The sequence below is a fragment of the Perca fluviatilis genome, chromosome 5 (genome assembly GCF_010015445.1).
Source record: "Perca fluviatilis chromosome 5, GENO_Pfluv_1.0, whole genome shotgun sequence".
Lineage (NCBI taxonomy): Eukaryota > Metazoa > Chordata > Actinopteri > Perciformes > Percidae > Perca > Perca fluviatilis.
The window spans coordinates 22,631,828-22,653,500 of NC_053116.1; positions in this window are offsets into that span (position 1 = coordinate 22,631,828).

Sequence of the window (21,673 nt, forward strand, 5' to 3'; positions counted from 1 at the left end):
ACTGACATGCATGCAAGCTATAATGTTCAGTGGTTATTTTTCATATCCTAACTTCGATTTTACTGGATTGTTTTGTTGTTTTAATTTAGAATTAGTACTAGTTTAGTAAAACTCCTCTTTTGTCCAATGTTTTTAAATGTCATAATGTGATATTTAGTGGATTCTGCCTGAAAGTTTGCTGAGGTTTACCGCTGATACACAGGAGGATTAAAGTAAATGTTTGCAGATGTCAAATTTAATATCGCTTCAGCTGATTCTTTTTATTGGAATGCTGCTTATCTGAAAACGTACTGCCAGTGACAGGAACACAATAAGGGAATATACTTTGATCGATTAAAATGATTGTTCCACAACAGTGAAGTCTGCTTAGAAATGGCACAGATGTGAAAAACCTGACACATGTGGAAGCTTCCAATCACACAGCAAAAACTAAACAAAAGTTATTAAGCAATATGAAACAAAACAAAAAAATGAAATTCTAATTGTAAAAACAGAATTTAACATTAAATGTGTTTGTGTGTTTGTGTGTATGTGTATGTGCCCAGGTGTGAATATGGTCAGAGTTTGTGTGTTAGTGTGGGTCACTTTCTTTCATGTTATTATAATCTCTCTCTCTTTCTCGCTCTCTTTCTCTCTCTCTCTCTCTCTCTCTCTCTCTCTCACACACACACACACACACACACACACACACACACACACACACACACACACACACACACACACACACACACACACACACACACACACACTGCTGTTCAGGAGACAGTTTCATTCACATTTTAATTAAACAGATAAGTTACTGTGATAAGTGTATTCAACACTAGAGGTTTTTTTGGGCAAAAACTGTAACTCTCATTTGCTGCAGCCCCACTTTCTAATCTTTTTCTCGTTTATGGGCCATATTCAGTTTGGGATGACAACCCTTGCCCAAGGTTGACAGGGGGCAGCCGGACAGATCATGCCACCATCTGTACTCTTTACCCTCCAGTCAGTGTTCATGACAAAGAGTTGAGGGCCTGCTGCATGACACTGTGCCATGTGCAGAGAAAAGTATTCAGGGATGAGCGTTTGTCCCGCATCGCCACAGGCTCCCTGACAGCTCCCTGGTGCTCAGGAGGGACAATCAGCTGCCGGTGGGGGGTAACGGAGAGGGAAGCATGAGCTCCGCCTGAAAGACAGAGAGAGAGGGGGATGAGATGGAGAGGAGACGTCAAAGCTTAGATAAAAAGACTAATCAAACTCAGTCTGTGGAGAAAAAATGTGGGGGAGCTGCTCTAATGAGGCGTAATCCCTGATACGTTTGACAGCCTCTGACTGTCGCGTCAAGATTTCATCAAGCCTGCTGTTTCTTCACAGACACCTTGAAGAGGAGATGTGGTATAAGCAGCATCTTGGTGGAAAACATGGCAGAAGACAATGCGTGCATCAAGGCTTCATGCACTCACAAACACACAATACTTTACACCTTTAGGAGGATTAACCTTTTAATTTGTCTTTTTTTGTTTTCTGACATAAAACCTTCTCCAGGCTATTATATATATAATAATATAACTAAAAGATAAATCTGTGTCCATCTGTTTTTAAACCAGAGCAGCACTGCTGTGTTATAGCTTCTAAATGAAGATGACATGTGATGTCTGTGTTGAGGGTTGATACACTGGATGAATTGCAGAGGTTAACACCAAGGTGGATAATAAAGCTCTCTAAACCCATTTTGATTTCACAACCTTTATGTCCCATTACAGACAGGATCTGACATTAGCAGGAGGATAAAGGTTGTAACCATTTTATCGCCTTATTCTCATAGGTTTGATTTTAAAGGTGCCACCATCACCTGACTATAAATGAAAGTAGCATTTCTCTTTCACTTTACTGAGAAAAATAAAACTTAGTTTGCATTGGCTTTGCTGTCATTCAACCATCTGTCACTCAATAATGTTTTAGCTAAACTTTTCTTTTTTGTCCCGTATTTAATGAGCAATCTGTTTTTACATGATGATAGCTGGCTGCTCATCAAACTTCATCAGCAGCTGGATTAACCTCTAAGGAAACCATGGGACAAAAATAAAATGAAGGCCTCTATTAACCCCTTTCCTCGTAGTGTATTTACTCAACTATACTTATGTACACATTTGTACTTGTACTTTACTTCAGTATTTCCATTTTATGCCAATTTATAATTCTATTTCACAACAATTCGGAGTAAGATATTGTACATTAATTGCAAACTAAGATTTTAACACAAAACATACAGTAAGATGAGTGTATGAAATACGATGCATTGATAAGGATTAGACTACCCAGCAGTATGTAAAATACTTTTAGAATTAGCTCCACTTCGACTAACTACAACAGTAAAATGCTGCATCAGTAATAAAAATGATCTAAAGTTGTAATGTATAATACTACTGTATTGTAAGAGTCAGAGGGGCCATGAATGAGTACTTTTACTTTTGATACCTAAAGTACAATTTGCTGATAATTTAATGTAACATTTTCAAAGTAGGATTTGCAGCAGGAGTGTTATCTGAATATTTCCTCGACAACTGTCAAACAGCAGAATAAAGACAGCATCTTAATTATATTTTGCCTACAGCACCAAAGACAACGTCTGTGGTTATTTAATTAAATGCAAATTGATTTGGGAATATACACAATTACAAAAACAAAATATCAACTGAAATAATGAAGACTTTTACAAAGATACATTTTGGTTATTCTAGTAAGAGCCCCCAGATAACAAAGGAGCCACAATTATATTACCACAAACCAACTGAAGTAAATCTGAGGCTTTTGGCTCCCTGGGGCTCCTAGACAGTTTCTTTGCGTGTTTGGGAATACATCCTCGCCATCACCTCATCCAGGCTCTATTCTTTTCACCAAATGTGGATTTACTGAGTGCAACCAGCTGAAAGAAAACTGGCAGAAAATCAACCTGAATTCCTGTCTTCAGAAAGCCTGACAGACAGATGCTGTGTGTATTTTTAGCCTGTGTAAATGGTAGAGATGTGACAGGAAATGAAAGGAGAAAGAGAAGACATACATCAAAGTTAACCAACCAGGGATGTTGCAATCACTGTCTTAGCCACCAGGACATCCAAACAATGTCTTTGTTTTATGATAATTACCTGTACTTTTATGTCTTAAAAGTGGACCTGAAATAATTAATTGATGTTACAACTAGAGACCAGCCACAATGCCAAATTGTAGTTCAGTCAGTAGGGAGTTGGGTTGGGAACCGGAGGGTCGCTGGTTCAAGTCCCCGTATGGTGGTGGACTGGTAGCTGGAGCAGTGCCACTTCATCTCCTGGGCACTGCCAAGGTTCTCTTGAGCAAGGCACTAAACCCCCAACTTCTCAGGGCACCTTTCCATGGGCAGCTCCCTCACTCTGACATCTCTCCATAAGTGCATGTGTGTGTAGTTCAGGCCTGTATGTAATGTGTGTAATAAAAACAGAGTGAAAACGTTGTAATTTCCCCTTGCAGGATTAATAAAGTAAGTTAAAAAAAAAAAGGGGTGAAAACAATACCAGCATTGCTGTTCATCATGGACAACCGCAGGCTCTACTATCTAAACACACTGTATGAGAGCCACAGACCTAGAGAGTTGAGCATATATTTGGGTTCTTTACCTCAGATGGGTGAAATAGCTGGGCTCATCTGCCATGTCATCCTGAAACCTAGGGGAGTCAGGTTTGTTTGTCCAATAATGCCTGTGCCTCGCAGTGCAGAGACGCTGTTAAAACAATCTGCCAGTCTGGCAGATTTCCTGATATCTGAATTGAACAAGGAGATCAGTGCATTTGAGGACTAGCTATTCAGCAGATGATTTAAAATCCAACAAAAGGCTGGATTACCATTTCCCAATTCTACATCCGGTGAGTTTGATTCTTTTTTTTGGTGCAATACATTGCTTTTCCCGATTTGTATTTTTGCATTTTGAAGGGAGGAAATATATTCTGTGTTTGGACATTTTGGTTGGATTATGGAGAGGAGGACATTTTTGAGTTGGACAAACCTTGTGGACATTCAAGATTCTCTTGTGAAGTTGCACAAGAAACATGTGTGCATTGTTGTTAGTTGAAGAAGGAGGGTTTTAAATGCAGGTAGTATCACAGTAGCTCTTGAATTTAATAAAAAATGTAAGATGATTGTTATAGTAGTAATGAAACCAGTGGGAATTATCAGGCGACTCCAGTTCCCCTTAGCTCTATGGAGCATTTCAGTGTCTTTCAGCTCATTGTTTTGGTTTTCTGGCTCACAGCTTTACTCTTGTGGTTTAGTCTCACTGCTCTCACCGTTGTTGTTTCCAGCTGCACCCGGCAGCTGTGTAAGCTATTTTTCCAATAACTCTTACTAACTTTTCAGTGTTAATCCAATTGTAAATATAAAGTCAAGTCTATCCCAATCTGAGCTAAATAAACACTTTTAAATGTTGTTATCAGCCCCTCCAGAGCCTCATCAACTCTAATCTAGGGACTACAGATGAAAATTAGCTGGTATGGCTAAATCTGGCACATTTATATGTTGGACATTGTACTCATGTTGATTAATGTGCACTGTCCCTTTTAAATAAAGAAATCCAAAAAAAAAAAAAAAAAATCAATGGACAAACAACAGACAAACAAAGTCTTTAAAACCCTAAATACCCATGTGAACTGAACACTTATTAACTGCTGAATGTAACCTGTGATCAAAGTGGAGTGTATATGTATTTTGTACACAGGCAACGCATGGCTGATATGCACAGGCAGTTTAATTGCAGCACTCCTTAAAAGGATGTCTTTGAGTTTCCACCAACCTGAGATGAACATCTGCAGGTTGTCATTGCTTAGGTATTAATGTGTATGAATGGATTTAGTCACCAGGCATTAAACCTCCCCTAGTCCTTTTGTAAATGGGCAAGTTGTACTTCCTTGGTTCATCATATTTCTTTCCATAATCCAATACGAGGTGTGTGAGCTGTTGTAAAATGGCCTGTGGCACTTTTAATAACCTTGGCAGCTTTATTACATTTATGGCCAACTTTCATCAAATGAGCGACATGCTTATTCCGTGATGTGATTAAGGTCTGGTGCTGAGGCGGAGAGCAGAGTATCATTACGTTTTTCTGGAAATGTGGCAGATATTCTATCACCATCATACGTTATCTTTGCTATATTATTGCTTAATGTTATGTGCCTCATCTTCCTCACCACCAACGTGTCTGTATATCTTAAAATATACTGTTCTCAGGCTTTGGATTCATAACAAACAAGCACTACAGTAGATTTTTATGCCAGTGCCAATTAGAGATGAAGAGGCATTTCATCTAAATATGACCTGTCTTTTAAACTCAGGCACTGATTTCTTTCATGATTGTCCCAAAGGAGGGTGCTGCCATAGTTGTAGGAGAATAATATGAGTTAGTCTTCGCTACTTATTATTCAGTTTAATAAACCACTCTAATCAGTATGCAGGAGGGTTGTTGCAGGAGGGCAAACTGTATCTAAGTGTATCTCTGGTATCCCTTCATTTCTATAGTTTTAATCTCACTAGCTTTCTGCATACTGTAATAACCTTCTAAACACCCCCTTGTGTGGCATCAATAACCTTCACCCTCAGCTGTACTGTGGCTTTGCTTCCCTGCAGTAACAATGTGTGAAGATAATGAGCTCTGTGAGTTTAGTGCAGGTGTTGTAATGGCTGCAGCGGCTCTGCCCAGGAAAACAAGATGAGCATACACATTTTTGTACTCCTCTCAGAGCAACAACCCAAACCTTATTCTCCCCTCCCTGAGGCCTGACCCCGTACTAATGTTGTCTTCCTTTCATTACAGCACCGCAGCTTTTATAGATGCTCATCCAGCCGGCTCTGATGACAGTTTTCTTTCATCCCGTCTCTGATAGAATTGGCCTGGTTTGCAGGAGCCGATCCAGAGCTCAGCCAGATGCATCTTGGTAAATCAGAAAAAGGAGCACAATGGGCTTTCACACCCTCAGCGACCCAGCATCACTGTATTTAGGGTAACTGGGGCATCTGCAATGGTTACAACTCTTGGAATGTGTGTTTGGTGTCACACTAATGAGATTATTTTCACCATCACAGATGCTCTGCTTTTGTGCAAAAAAAAAGACTAAAATAAAACACAGAAAAAACCTCAAAGTGCTTTTTCACTCATTGGGCCCTATCTTGCACTCAGCGCAATTGCCTTTGTACACCGACACATGTATCATTCCTATTTTGCACCTATTTAGCGGACTTTTCCCTCAATAGACGCACGTCGGTAAATTAGGGAATGTATTTGCGCTCCAGGGGGCGGTTCAGCGAAAAGAGGAGGCGTGTTCCGGCGAAAACGTTACGTGGTCCTATTTTGCAGTTTCAGAAAACAATTCCGCCACTGACCAGGAGGAGGAGGGGGCACAACAGGTGCAGGTGGTGCGTTTGGAGGCCCACGCTCCATGGCTGCAGCAATCCTCTCCAGACTTGAGGAAATACGCCCGAGAGGCCGCAGCAACATCGCCACCCGGCCAAGACGGGCATTTGTTACTTTGCCGCATCCCGGACAGCTCCCGCTGGCGTGCGCCAGGCAAATCCGCCGTCATAATAGCAATCCGCCATGCAACAAGCGCGCCTGCTCTTAAAGGGAATGAAATATGACGCTCTGATTGGTTGTTTTCACGTTACGCCCAAACCACACCTAGCTACTTCAGACCAACCCATTTAAGATTTGCGTAGGGCGCAAGACTCATTTATCCCGCCGTTATAATAGCAACAGCGCCTGAGATCCGCCCACAAAGCTACTTAAGTTTGGCGTTTCACACTTGCGTTTCAGATCGTTAAAATAGGGCCCATTGTGTTGATGAAAAAAAAACTTTCATTTACCAATATTGTCCAAGAGAGGGCAGTATGTCATTAAGTGTATTGAGTTGGGTCACTTATTAGCATGTATGCACAGATGAGAGATCCAAGAGAGTGCACCTCCTATACTTCCACTTAAACAGCCAGACTAGGATCAGTCCTATATATGTGTATATTTACATACAGTGTTTACACAGTCACTTGTAATAAACAGGAAGATTTATTTCAAAACCAATGTTAAACATACCTTTTGAGAGTTCTGTAATGGTGTTATCTTATCTTTTGATGTTGAAAAGGACCCTGAGTGTATTTTACATAAATCCTTTGTGGTGTGATGTTCTTTCAATCCTCCAGACTGCTTGTATTAATACACAAAATCATTAATGACATTGATTGTCATATTCAAACACCTACTTTAAAAGTCATTTCCTCCCTGTCTTCCTCATTTAGGTTTGTGAAGTGTTTATTCACTGGATGCCTTGCTTGCAGACTCTGGGATTGAAGCCCTGTGTGTGTGTGTGTGTGTGTGTGTGTGTGTGTGTGTGTGTGTGTGTGAACATGATATCAAGTGAGATGGGGTGATCATTCAGTCCTCCTGACAGACTGAATCCCAGTGAAAACACTGCTGCTGCTTCTACCAAACACAGCTGCTATCTGTGCAATGACACCAGCTTCATCTCCGAGATGCACACATACTGCATGAGATATCGAATACGGGGTGCAGTTTTGCAAGGACACGCGTGGCAAGGAGGCATATTTATCTCAGGGGGTGGATCTCATTGTTATTCTTTTCTTTTCCAACCTTCTAAAACCTGAGACTTTGAACTTTGATTGCCTGTGTATACTTTCACATGATTATTACCAGAGGCCCTCCAATGATTAAAGAAAACACACCTATAATTTCAATCATGATGTGCAGTGCCCTTTTGAAATGTCACCATCAATATGTCTGTCAAGTTGACAGCCGCCACACAGAAATCTATGTTCTCTCTATTCTTGTATGTGCTCATTTAGCTTTTGTGTTGTTTGTCATGTGCTCACTTTTAGATTGTCACTGCATGTGTCATGTTTTTTTGTCAGCGTATATGAAGTGATGCTCCAGCAGTTGTATAACCTTGTAGCCTATAACTCCCCCTCAACAGTAAAATTTGGTGAGGCTGTGCTATGAGAGCTGTGGGGAAATTCTTGCTGTTAATTGGACTGTGAAGGATTTCTGCTGCAGATTCAGCCCACTCTCCATGTCACTCTTCTTCCTCTGCAAGTTTACTCCACGGATTATAAAAGGGTATTAGTTTACAGCGTGTCCTCTATTTCTATCTCCTGTGTCTATGTCCCAATTTCATACTATAATTGTGTTCAGCATCTGCGACAAAATATTCATTATATACATAATTTGCTGTTATCAGAAATCAGTGTAGTTTACAGTTTTGTAACTTACTAACTGTAAATGATGCAAGACATGCACTTACAGATGTCAAACAAACTGCCACTTTGGAAAGCTACTGTCAGTTAAAGGAATAATTTAACATTTTGGGAAATCCGTTTATTCTCTTTTTCTGAGAAGATCGATAGGGCTCCTACATGTAAAGCAAGAGCTAGCAAAGTAAAAAACACACATTTCTTTAATTTGTTTTAAAGGAGGTTATGTGCTGGACTATTTCTTGGCAGGGCACAGTTACTTCCTTGATTCTAGTTGTCACTTCGAGGTTGCCAGGCAGATTTTGTTACCTTTGAACAAAGCCAGACTAGCCGTTTTCCTGAGACTGTCTGCCCCAAAAAAACAACCCCATAAGCTGTTTGTACAATCAGCCATTACGACCCACATTTACATTTATTGTTAGGTGGTCCCCTGTAGTGGCCGTAACAGGAAGTAAGGTGACAAAGTATAAGAGGGCCAGATGGGTCAAACAAACAGAGGAGTTTCAGACCGGAGTTCATGTCTCATTTGTAAATAAAAAGTACATTTTATTTACAATAAAATAGAGTTATTTTAACTTCACGGAACAAACGGAATTGCGTCACGTTCTGTGTCACATGCGTTATTACGTCATGTCCGTACACACAGAAGTAAAGTAACGCAACAGATGTACAGATTTTAACCCAAACCACAATCTTTTTCTAAACTTAAATAAGTAGTTCTGATGCCTAAACCTAACCACGTAGATTATGTGCCAAGACCAAACTGCACTTTTACAATGTTTAGGACAAGTTTAAAACTGTAACATTTATGTTTAGGTATGAGGCTGGAAAAAGCTCTTTGGGTTGTATTAGAGGGTAGGAACAATCCAATGATTTGCCCCCTCCTCTTCTTTAATTAGTATTAATAAAATTAACAGGGCACTGAGTTCAACAGCTCATTATACTATAATACACTAATAGAGCTCGTAGTCTGCCACAAAACATAACAGGAAGTAGCCTGGTTGATACCAGACCTTTCTCAGTTGTAACTGAGAGTGGGTCTGGGCAAGCTTCATTCACAGCCCATTTCCAAAGGGGCGTCACCAACGGACGCCGCTCAAATGCCTCTGGGCGCATTGGATAGTCCTTTAACCAATCAGACCAACGATCCGGGTGATGTAGCAGCGACAGCGGCATCAATGGGTTGCTGCGCTTCGGTGGCCGTCATGTTGAAAAAGCTGCTTGCTGTCGCTGCGCTATCGTCATCGTGTAAAGCCCGCCTCAATGGTTGTGATTGGTGCTTCAATTTGGAAAAATTGGAAATGGGCTTGAATGGGCTCTTGGCCAGACTGTCTTGCAGAGCAAATCTCAAATTTACCAGAAGTTTGTCAGGGTTTTCCCAGGCTAAACAGGAAGTATATGGATGACCAAAAATTGGGCTATGTTTATGACGATTGGGCATGTTTGAAGCTTTGATTGGGATACTTGGTGTCAATCAAATCTGACATCACTGTCTCCTGCTTCCAGTCATATTTACTGCACAGACACAATAATTACATTGATATTATTTTACATAAATCTTGCCAAGAAAGTTCACAAAGCCTATTTCTTAAAATGTTGGTCTCGTCCTTAAAAAAAGAAGAGTTTAAATGTTTTGCTTAGATTTAATCCTTAATTAAGGATGGTGTCAAACCACCATCTAATACTTTAATTGTTAGTTTAATTAACAGTTTTAATGTGCCACCGCTGTGAGTCTCTCCTCCATGTCCTTTGCGTTGTGCACTGTGGGCAGAAGTGCCCATCAACGGCACACTCAAATTGAATTTAGAAAGTATACTGATATACTTGCTCTCTCTTCTTCATACATGCACACACTTTTTGAAGAAGGCTGTTCAAATGAACAGTATCCAACAAACACCATTTGCATCAGACACTGATGAAACAGCGGCTGGTGATGATGCCAGTTCATGATAACCGACTGTAAACCAGGATGAGAGTGACTGGATCGAGCTTCGAAGGTAGTTGCTGGGTATGCAAAGACTTTTTTTCTATTCTCTTCTGTCAACATTTCAGATTGAGTAACATTTGGTGCTGCTATCTTTTCTTTGTGGTGTATTTTGTCTATACTGGAGATTTCCTTACCATGGATTTACAGTTTGTATTAGCTTTGTGAGTTGATTAATCACAGCGATGGAGGTGCAGGCAGAAAAGAGTCAAGAAAAAACAGCTTAGTTTTAAATCACTTTCCACCGCTGGGCATTTAGCCATTAACTACTTCTCTTTTACCTACAAGGAAAGGAGAGGTGCAAAGGAAAGGAGAGGTGCTCCATCACATAAAGCAGTGGATGTGGCTAAATACTGGACAGCATGGGGATCTAAGAACTTTATTGGACTCTTACTGACCTAGTGCAAGCCTTCAATGTTTAGCTTTTCTGTTTCTTCCCTAACAGGCAATCTTTAGGTATCTTAATTTGTGCATCCCAGTGGTCTGTCCTTTTGTAATCTGGCCTACAGGTTGCTCATATAAACACATACTGAACATATGTCTCTTCATCACAGAGGGTACATATGAAGGGAACGTAAAGGCGTGATGGTTTAAGTTCTGCCTATAAAGGACAAACTGTAAACATTATGGGATTGCAGAAAAGTGTTCACAATATGTAAGTAATAAGTTCCTTCACTTTATCACTATCGACTTTGATTGTAGAATATAACGGAGGTGAGTGAGCTGTCATTTCTATGGAAACTGTCAAGTGGCAGCTGCTGCTGGTAGTGGGGTGGTAAGGAATAGCTCAAGGGGTTAAAGACTGCTGGCATTAACGACACCACAGCAGGTTTGTACAGCTACCCGCACTTGCCACTGATGAGTTTTTTTCCCAGACAGAGATGACTTCCCCGGGCCCCTTGTGAAGCCCATCAACTCCTAAAATCACGCTGCTCCTGTAATGAGGAAAACCATAATGGCAAATCCTGCTCGGAGCATCCTCGGGCTGTGATGGCTGCACCGGAGGGCATGTGCACAGAGAGTGCAGTGCTTCAGCTGGCGAGCAGCCTTTCCTCATTATGTGAGTGCCACGAAGAGTAGAATAACGCAGAGGGTGTGGAGTCACATTAATCATACTGTCACAGATATGTACAGGTCCACTACAGAGACAGGAGTTCACTCCCCTCACATGTTAATGATCTGAGGATGTCCTCACTCACTCAGCCACAGTGGTATTTAAGCACATACCACAGGACTGTGAGCACTCTATATTTTTCTTCTTTGCTGGCAGATCCCTTTTGATAATATTTGGGGATGTGTGCTGTAATGATATTCCTCCTTTGCAGCCTCAGTGGTGCTCCCCTGCACCTGCATTTGATCTCTGTGTGGGAGAAATCCTGCTATGTCTCCTTAGTGAGCCATTGGTGGTGTACTGTGCCTGCTGTGAGTCTTATCTTGCAATATTCACATATCACTGGCTGTGTATTCATTTCCACCCATACTGCACACAGCGCACAGGGGATAAATGCAATGATTTGCATGGATATAGCTTTGAGAAAACACTGTGATGAAAGTCCCTCCCGCCCACACTGGAAAGCAAACTTTGATCAGGGGTAGGAGAGAAAAATCTCCATGCCTCCGGGCATCGTGGGGGCAGGATGCTGCAGCATTTAAGATTAGACCCAGTGCTTGTTGAACAAACAGATGAGGTCAAAAGTGGGGCTCACTTCTTCTATTGTCCCTAATAGTTGTCTCACCCATGGCGATGATGCCACTTACTAAAGCAGGTTTTATTAAGCATCTAAATCATTCTTATTTCATTTAAGATGAACAGTGGAGCCGCTGAGTTTCAGTCAACACAAACTAAATTGCTTCAGTTAGCATCCTGAAGTAGAATGATTAGTGGCTGTGTTACTGTTGCATGAAAAGCTCAAATGGAAAAATTTAGATGGTACTACGGCCTTGGAATCAGTGGATGATTATACATTTACATAATACATTTCTCTCAGGCTCCCTGCCTCTGAGGTAGTTCAATTTATTTTCTTTTATTGATTGACACTGGACACCTTTACATTTGCAGTTCATGCAAGCAGACAGTGATAATAAAGGAATTTCTTGCAATTTGGCTCCTAAAAATAAATTGTAACTCTGTGGAAGCTGCCAAGTAGTCACAAGTGTGTATGGGTTTTAATGTACTTCTATCTTTGTGAGAACCATTTTTAGACATGTTTGCAAATAGAGGAGATTGTATCCAGTGCTCTCTATTTCCAGAGCATCTTTGAGGGCTAGTTTGGTGTTAGGGTTTGCCATGTAGTCGTGATTTTGATGGTGTTCTCACAAGTAAAGTAATACCAATGTGTGTGTGCTATTGTACATCTATCTTTGTGGGGACAAATTTGAGTTTCAACCCTGACAGATGGAACGATTTCATCAGGTCTTTACTTCTTCATAATACTGTTTGAGGTTTTAAGGTTTAATTGTAGGGTTAAGATTAGAATTAGGTTTTCACACTTCAGTCAGTCAAACTTCAGAAACAAGCTGTGAACACAACATTGGCATATTATCATGATATGGGGAACTTGTTAGCATACAGTTGCTTATACATTCTGCATTAATGGAGCAACATTAACATTCATTTGGAGTCTTGCTTGTTTTTTTTGTTTTTTTTTTTAAACAGCAGCCTGACGCTGCTGAAGAAAATGCTGATGAGAGCAGTGAGAGAGAACCAAAGCAGTAAAGTTACGGGCAGTAGAAAACAAACAATGGTTTGAAATGCTTTGCAGAATTCACTGTATCTGTAGGTTTGCATTGCTATGGGCTACCAATGTGATCAGCCGACAACTGACACTGCAATCAGTCATTTTGTGAACAATAGGAGGAGAGAGTGCCTGTTATGAATTTTGGTTTAGTCTTAGTGTCTTTTCTTATTGCAGGAGACAGTTTGCATAAAAGACCACTAAGTGTCTGGAAGAGAACAGTAACACAATCTGAAGAAGGCAAGCATACTTTTGATTTATTTCTCTGAGAGTCAGCAGCTATAAAAACTTCAGTCAGTCATGATCATGAGGTGTGGTTTCAAACTACTAAGCTTCAAGCATGCATCATGTGTTAACTTTACCAAACATAATGTAGAATAATGAGAGTCTCAGGAAACTCATCACAACCTTTATTTTACAAGTGACCATAGGTATGGCAGATGACAGCCAGTCTTGAACCTGCATGAAAACGACTATAACAGCACGCTGAGAGAAAAACACGTGGCAGGCAAGGCAACACAACCCAATGAGCTGCAATGGGATGATAGCAACTAATTAGAGAGTTTTCTCTTCCGCTCAAGGGGCTGTCTTATGATTAAGAGAGCCCAATGAATATGTATACGATGTGAGCACAGGGATGGCTGGATCTAGGTCAGGCTGCTGGGGGATGATGAGTTGCCTGTGAAGTGAAGCAAGAAGACGTGTGGCAACACCACTTTATTCAGAGACACCCACAAGAGGCACGCAGATGTGAGGGACCTTAACTTTTCCAGATTATGTCTCTAACAAGTTTACGGACTCTTGGCATTCATAGGGAGGCGGTCTTATCCAGCTGAGGAGCCCTAAATGACTTCTCTGGGGATCATTTCTGTCTGTTACAGCTTGGCATTTAAATAGAGAAACTGGATGCATTGATTGGTCCATCTACTCACTCTGCAAACAGAATATGTAACTGATATTACTACAAAGATGAAGTATTTGTCATGTGTTGCTAGAGCCCAAAGATAGTCTTACTTTGTTGTAGTTTGAAAAGAGAAACAATGCAAACCCTTCAGAGTCCGATGACACAAATAAGTAAGAAATAGATAAAATTTCAGCTGCCTTGGGTGAAGTATTACAGCGACCGTTCTGCTCATGGTTTTGCCACCAAAAAATAATTTTACTTATATTATCATCATTAATTGTACAGATGGCCCAACAAGTTCAAAGTTAAATTTTGCTTTGGATATGAGGCAGAAGAGAAACAGACCTGTCTGTTGAAGCCAGCCTGCACACAGCTGTCACAGATGCCTAAGCAAATGATCCATCAGAGGATATGAGAAAAAACCCCGGTATTATTTTCTTTTATTAAAATGTACGGCCTTTTTTTCTACCTCATGCAATCACACTTGGCAATCAATTAAAGATTATATGACTCCTGCATGCATGACAACAATCAATAAATGCTATGATTTGTTTCTATTTCTTTTCTTCTTTTTTCGAGGAAAAATAATTTGAATGAACTACCCTGTGTTACATTTGCAGCATTTCAAAACAAAACCACAGAGAGAACCAAATCTGTGATCAAGGCATACTTACTGTACATAACTGCAACTGTGACTGTAAGTCTCAATCTATTATCAGAGATTCACACCACAAAAAGATTTTATGTGTGAATTCTGCAGCAGGTTTTAGCTGCAACATACAGTCTGAAATATCTCTACTGTACTCTATAACAAGAAATGCCTCCACTCTACGGGGCTGTGAATCTCTTTCGCAACATAATGAACTCCCTGACAGGGAAGTGGCAGAGCTTCACCGAAGTAAAACACGGCTGTTTCCGGCCACCACCACTGAAAACAGCCATGCTCCAGTGTTTTAGTAATGGTGGCGTAGCGGCTGCCGACATCACATTTCCTGGTGCTCAATCAGAGTAATGGATGAGACAGACATTAATGCTAATACACACACACACACACACACACACACACACACACACACACAAAAACACACACACACACACACACACACACACACACACACACACACACACACACACACACACACACACACACACCACATATACATTTCCACATAAAGAAGCCCTGTCTTGTTATGCTCTCACACCTCACCATTTCTCTGTCACACAGAAGATGAACGAGCTAAAACCTCACACTCTTCCTCCCTGCATGCTCCATCCACCTCACGTCAGTGCTGCTCAACGGGCCAGTGCAATAGAGCAGAGATGGACAATACTCCACTTCTCTGTTGTGTTTAATTGTTCTCTGTATTTTCATGTATGACTGTGGATCCACACACTCCTCCCCTCATTATGACTTAAACATCATCGCGCCAGAGGGATTTTAATGCTCCCTGTTTCCTTCTCTTCGGAGAAACCACAGCGCTGACAAAGTGATCAGGTCATCTAAAAAAGTATAATGACAAATGTGTTTCCAGCCCGGCACAGGGGTATTGTTGATTTATGTCACAGAAGAATGAGAGTGAAGCTGGCCTATAGAAGGCCTGGAGTTCAAAGTGCAACATTCTGCATGTGCAAAAAACATGCTGATGTGTTCTGATTTTACCTTATTTTGTTAAATGTTTCCATGCTGTTGTCGTCTTGACTGTCAACAAAAAAGTTACATAGCTACGAAAAGGAGAAAAAAAAAAACATGGCTGGATTAATAAGACTATCAGTTACAAAGTTAATCAATACAAATGCTTAATAAGACATAGGAAACGTTGATGTACAAAGTCAAAAAGTAAGAACATGTCAAAGGCAATGCAAGGCAAGGCAGCTTTATTTGTATAGCACATTTCAGCAACAGGGCAATTCAGAGCAGTTAAAAACAATAAAAAAAATTAAAAACAGATAAAATACGAGAATAAAAGTTACAGTGCAGTACAGTATAAGAAATTAACAATTATTCAAAGAAAAGCAGGATCAAAAAGAAAGGTCTTCAGCCTTGATTTAAAAGAACTGAGAGTTGCGGCAGATCTACAGTTTTCTGGGAGTTTGTTCCAGATACAGTACCAAAGGTTTGGACACACTTTCTCATTGAGAAAGCGGGTCCAAACTATTGACTGGTACTGTATGTGGAGCATAAAAACTGAAAATTCTGCTTCCCCCTGTTTAGTTCTGACTCTGGGGACAGAAAGCAGAGCTGTCCCAGACAACCTGAGAGGTCTGGGAGATTTATAAACCAGCAGTATTTTGAAATCAATTATTTGAGGGACAGGAAGCCAGTGCAAAGACTTCAGAACTGGGGGGATGTGATCCACATCCTTGGTCTTAGTGAGTTCTCGAGCAGCAGCGTTCTGAATCAGCTGCAGCTGTCTGATAGATTTTTTAGGGAGACCTGTAAAGACACCATTACAGTAGTCAAGTCTACTGAAGATAAAAGCATGGACAAGTTTTTCCAAATCCTGCTAAGACATAAGTCCTTTAACCCTTGATATCAAAGTCAAGTCAAAGTCTAGACACTGTACAAGCCAGCAAAGAAAATGTGTAAACACAGTCGAAAAAACACAAGCTGTGATGAAAATACAAAATGGTACGCATCAACACATTTCTTTTTAGAACACACAAAGCCTCATACGAACAGATCTTAGATTGAAGAAGTATTTTCCTTGTAATTTTGTGCTGCTGTCTGATGCCAGTAAGCTGCAACTGTGTGCCTTCAACTAATAAACTCTGCCTCTGGTCACAGTTTATCCTCAGTGGGAAAGAAAACAAAAATACTGAAAGTTCATTTATTTAGTTATTCAGTTGCCACAGATGGCATACTTCTCCTTGAAAAGTGTCTGCTTTTCAACAGAGATGTGAAAAACTGAAGAAAACAAATTTCCAGTTTTAGGAACAATCATCTAAAGAATTCATATCCAATATTTCTTCCACTGTACATTTACAGTATGTTGCTTCACATAAGTTCAATTACAAGTAGATGCATGTTTTCAGACTGCACAGAAAATAGATATTAGACTTTCTAGTGTGCTTGTTTTTAATCTAAATCTTTGGAAATGCCAGCAGCTTTCACAGAATATGTTTTTCTGTATATCATAAAATTCAGTGGAAGAATACTTATGCAGATGATTACGTAAATAGTGGAGTACCACAACATAAGAAATACTCAATTACAAGTAGAAGCCCTGCAAGATTGTGCTTACCGCTGCATTTTATATAATTTTAATGAACCAAATGACTATGTGTAATTATGTGAAAGAGGTCCCTTGAAATAATAAATCCACAGAGAATGATCACCACACTGCAGCTCCAGTAGCTTTTGACTCTCTTTGAGCTCATGGTTTTGGTTGTATTGCACATTTACTATATAGCCTATATTTAGGCTGCTCTCATCAACAGCCATATTCAGCAAAGAAGTTCTGATAAACCCACTGGGCCTTGTCTGCCCTACCCTGTCTTTGAAGCTAAAAGGCAGAGTAAATTAATGTTAATGTTGCTGTGTGTCTACTGGCTGTGTAACAGCTTCATGAGCAGACTGAAAATGACAGAAAAAAAACCCACAAAGAGGGTAACATTACATTGATGTCAGAGTGTTGCTTCAGTTAACGTAAAAGGTGAGACATTAAACTATAATTCAGAAAAGTCCAGTTTGAGTAAAATAGATTGATGAGCTTGAAGCTAAGACAGACGAGTCATTTGTGACTTCAGGACACAGTGATGATGGTCATCCGCTGTTTCCTGGTCAAATCTTAGTATAATTGTCAAAACGTTTTTCTCTATCTGTTACCAGGGTTGTGTCTACAGAGGTATCTTCTCCTGATCCACAGATTTCGTCGGTCCGCCCGGAAGGATTTGACTGATCTTTCCACAGACAAATACTGCCCCGGCGCCCCGGCGCCCCTGCGCAACAAACTTAACGTACGTTCCAGCAATGAATACGAGCAGAACAGAGCAGCCTCGTTTTGTGGAAGTTTGCACGTTGTTTTCATCACAGGCTTACATATTATCATTGTGGGCAGAAACCAGACACCTGTGAGATTTCGAGAATCCATTTTTTATCCCGATGTTGGGTAACAGCCAGGTACAAAATAACTCAGGTTCGCGTAGGGAGTGTGACCGAATCATGGAGTGCTGATTGAGGTCTAGTCTGGATTACCGGATAGTTCCGCCGGATGTCCCTCACTTTGATTAGTTGGTGGAAGTAATTACACATGAATGGGCACATATTTGTGAAAGAACAAAGGGGTTTTTGCTAAGAATCAACTCAAAAAATTACACAATGGAGTTTCAAACGAGTTCCTTCCCGAGACCATTTTGCAGAGCTCTCGCTGCGTCCAGAGCTTATAGCTCCACCCAAGACGATTGTGATTGGTTTAAACAAATGCAAACAACCCCTGACCATTTTTTCTCCTACTCAGGGGTGCATGATCCTGTTGCCAGGCCTTCGTCTTGTTAAGAAATTTAAAAGACGTGTTCTTTTGATTTCCGAGGAGGAATGAGAGGCTTGGGTCCAATTGAAAGTTAAGCAAAAGGTTTAATAAAACAGCATGATGAAAACGACATGACAAAAACAAATGATACACTGCAGCTGACAGCGGACTGAAATGACATGCCTCTTCAGGAATTACATCAATCAGTCCCGAATCATTCTAAGGATTCCAAATTTATCCCAAAGAAGTTGAGGGTGGTTCCTCAAATTAAATCTTTCTTATATTTTTTACCTAAAAGTATATTGCGTTAAAACATAAGCATGGTTTTAACTTTTTTATCTTCAACACTCTGCAGCGCTGTGGAGATAGGTCTGGCAAATGCACGACTAAGCTAATGATAACACTGCACACCTGTTTAAAACTCAGTCAATACATTTAATTTATTAGTGTGTTAGTTTGTTTGCTTATCTCGTACCCACAACCCTTAATATATTTTTAAACTATAATTTATTATTAATTAAATGCATGGTGTCACTTTTAAGTCTCTAAAAAACTCCCCCATGCGGATGTAAAATGGCTCTAGTGAAATCAGTTTTCGCCAGTAGATGGCAATAGCATCTTCCCCCCCACTAGTTATTGAGTGGGCTGCCAGTTTCATATTTGCATTATTGGTTCATTTCAGTTTAGTTATGCTTATTTCTTCTGGCTGTTTATGATGTGATGACAGTACATAGACTGCATATAGTGTTGTATTAGTCTGAATGTGTATACCAGTCTGAAAGTAAAACAGTCATGATAGTGGAAAACTACAAGCCCTGTATTTATCTAAAACTGTTCTTTTGCTGTGTTTGCAGTTATTTAAAGTATTTGGCACCTGATCATCATCATGATTCAGTGTGTGAAACACATGCATGTTGGTCCGAACGTGGCCTGAAGGCAGGTGTGTGGAGGTAAGAAAATAGGCAGCACTTCAACTTGTTTCTCAAGCTCTCTTCAACTGTCAACATCACTGTCTCTGTCAACATTCATTTGTACAGATGAGTGCGACAGTATGAATGCCTTAGAGGAAAGACTGTCACTGAAACTGTGCGCCGTTATCCCAGTTTGAACGAATATTGTGTCTCACCCTTCTCTGTCATGGCAGATTTTATACCACGCCTGGAAGTGTAAAGAATAAAAATGTTAGCCTTTAGACATGGTCAGTTGACATGTTGTTTGAACCAGTTCGTTTTGAGCATACCCTCGCCTTAAGTCTGTGATATGGTGGGGGCTGTGTATCTTGTCGCTTGCTCTGATGTTTTTCTGCCCCCTGGTGACCAACATTTGATTGATGCAGCTTTAATTAGAAGTAACCGCACCACAAGTACCACATTAGAAAATAAAAGTCCTATTTTAGAACCTGTAGTCATGTCACTGTTGTCACTGTAAGGTTGTCAGTTTCCCCCTCTTCCACCATCTTTGTCTTAGACATGAGAGTTTAAACTTTCATCTAACTTTTTTGGCAAAAAAAAACCCAAGAAAGCATGTGTTTCCCAAAGCCTTGAATATTATTAAGTGGTGGTAGGCTAATATATATATATTTTTTTTATAATTGACATACTGTATTTCTATATACAACAATATAGCATATGTTATTACAAATATTATCTTTGCTGAAAAAGTAAAAGCTGTCTGACAAATATTTTCCTCTCAACAAAGTTGTACCAAATAAAAATGTAAAACATTGCACTTCCTGAGAATACTGTACTCAGTACGTGAGTAAATGTACGTATAACTTTCAGCATCTGCTCTTGTTGCTGTAGGCTACCCATCACTGCAGAACACCAGGGATGTTGGAGTTTGTACCCCGTCATCTGGCCCTCCCACACACACACACACACACACACACACACACACACACACACACACACAACACATACACACACACACACACACACACACACACACACACACACACACACACACACACACACACACACACACCGCCGTAAATTACACTCTTGCCACAGCTATAGGAAGTGGGGCGTCTGCGAGTGGGAACAGTGGAGAGCCTCACAGCAGGCGGTGGAGAACAGTGCACTGAACGGAGCTCAAAATCAACCAACCAAGAGCGACCACAGGGCCTAATTACTGAGTGGCCATGACTAATGATGAAGCTGCGCTCTAGTGGTGCTGTGTCCGAAATGTACATCCCACATCAGCCCAAGTCTCACTCTCAAGTGTGTAAGTATTGCAGTGCATTACCACTGTCAACCTTCATGCATGGATAGATAACCTGTTTCCGTGGCCGTATGATTCAAATGTGAAATATAGAACATATATATAGGCGTTTCAATTTGTAGCTTATGTAGAGTATGCTTTCCAAATTGTGTAACTCAATGATTTGGAGAGAATTCATAAGCTGTTGCCTATTTGCCTCTGATAACTGTGTGAATTGTTTCAGTGGAGTGATTTCTTAAAGAACGTTTTGCAAGAGAGAAGCAATCAGTAGTGATGATCTGCTTGGAGAACACCCCACACACACACACACAGTACAAATGCACAAATAATTTGATGTAAAGCAGTTTACCTACGAATAACATGTTTGACGGGTTGAATTTATCAACATGTCAGCAGATTGTTGGTGAAATGAAAAAAAAAACGATGAAATGGGAGCCTCCCATACAGTCTCCAGAGATGAATATACAGTAGGCCTAGGTTTGAAAAACAAACGTCACTTTTTACTGGCAAGATAAGCGAGGAAACCGGCTTTGACCTAAGCGAGAGTTTGAGGAGCTGTCCAGATGCTGAAAGAGCACCAGCAGCCTCTCAATTAGTAATACGAGCTTGTGGCTCTATAGGAACTGATGTAATTTCAACACGAGGTGAAAATAAACTATTCATCCATTGCGTGTGACCTAAAGGTTCATCTTGAACATTTTATTTAGTCGTTAATTCGAGGCAGTATTTTAATTCTGCAGCAGGTAACCCCCTTGGAGCTTTCTTAAACCAAAACAGAAAGAAAGGAAAATTGCACTCTCAGTAACTTCAATTCAATTAAATTCTATGTATAGTGTCAAGTCACAACAGAAATTATCTCAGGGCACTTAATAATAACACTTAATAATCCTAATCATTCATAAAACAATATTTCACCTATGTTCATCTGTCCTAAAGTAATAAGAGAAAAATACACAATCCAATGTATTAGCCCCTCGGTGCTTAATTGTTTTCTTTTAGAGGCTCTTAAAAACCAATTTGGAGCCAAATAACGATCCGTCCAGACATAAAGCGATAGTTTGAATCTGCAACGAGTTGTCAGTCGCAGCCCCGCATGTAGGAG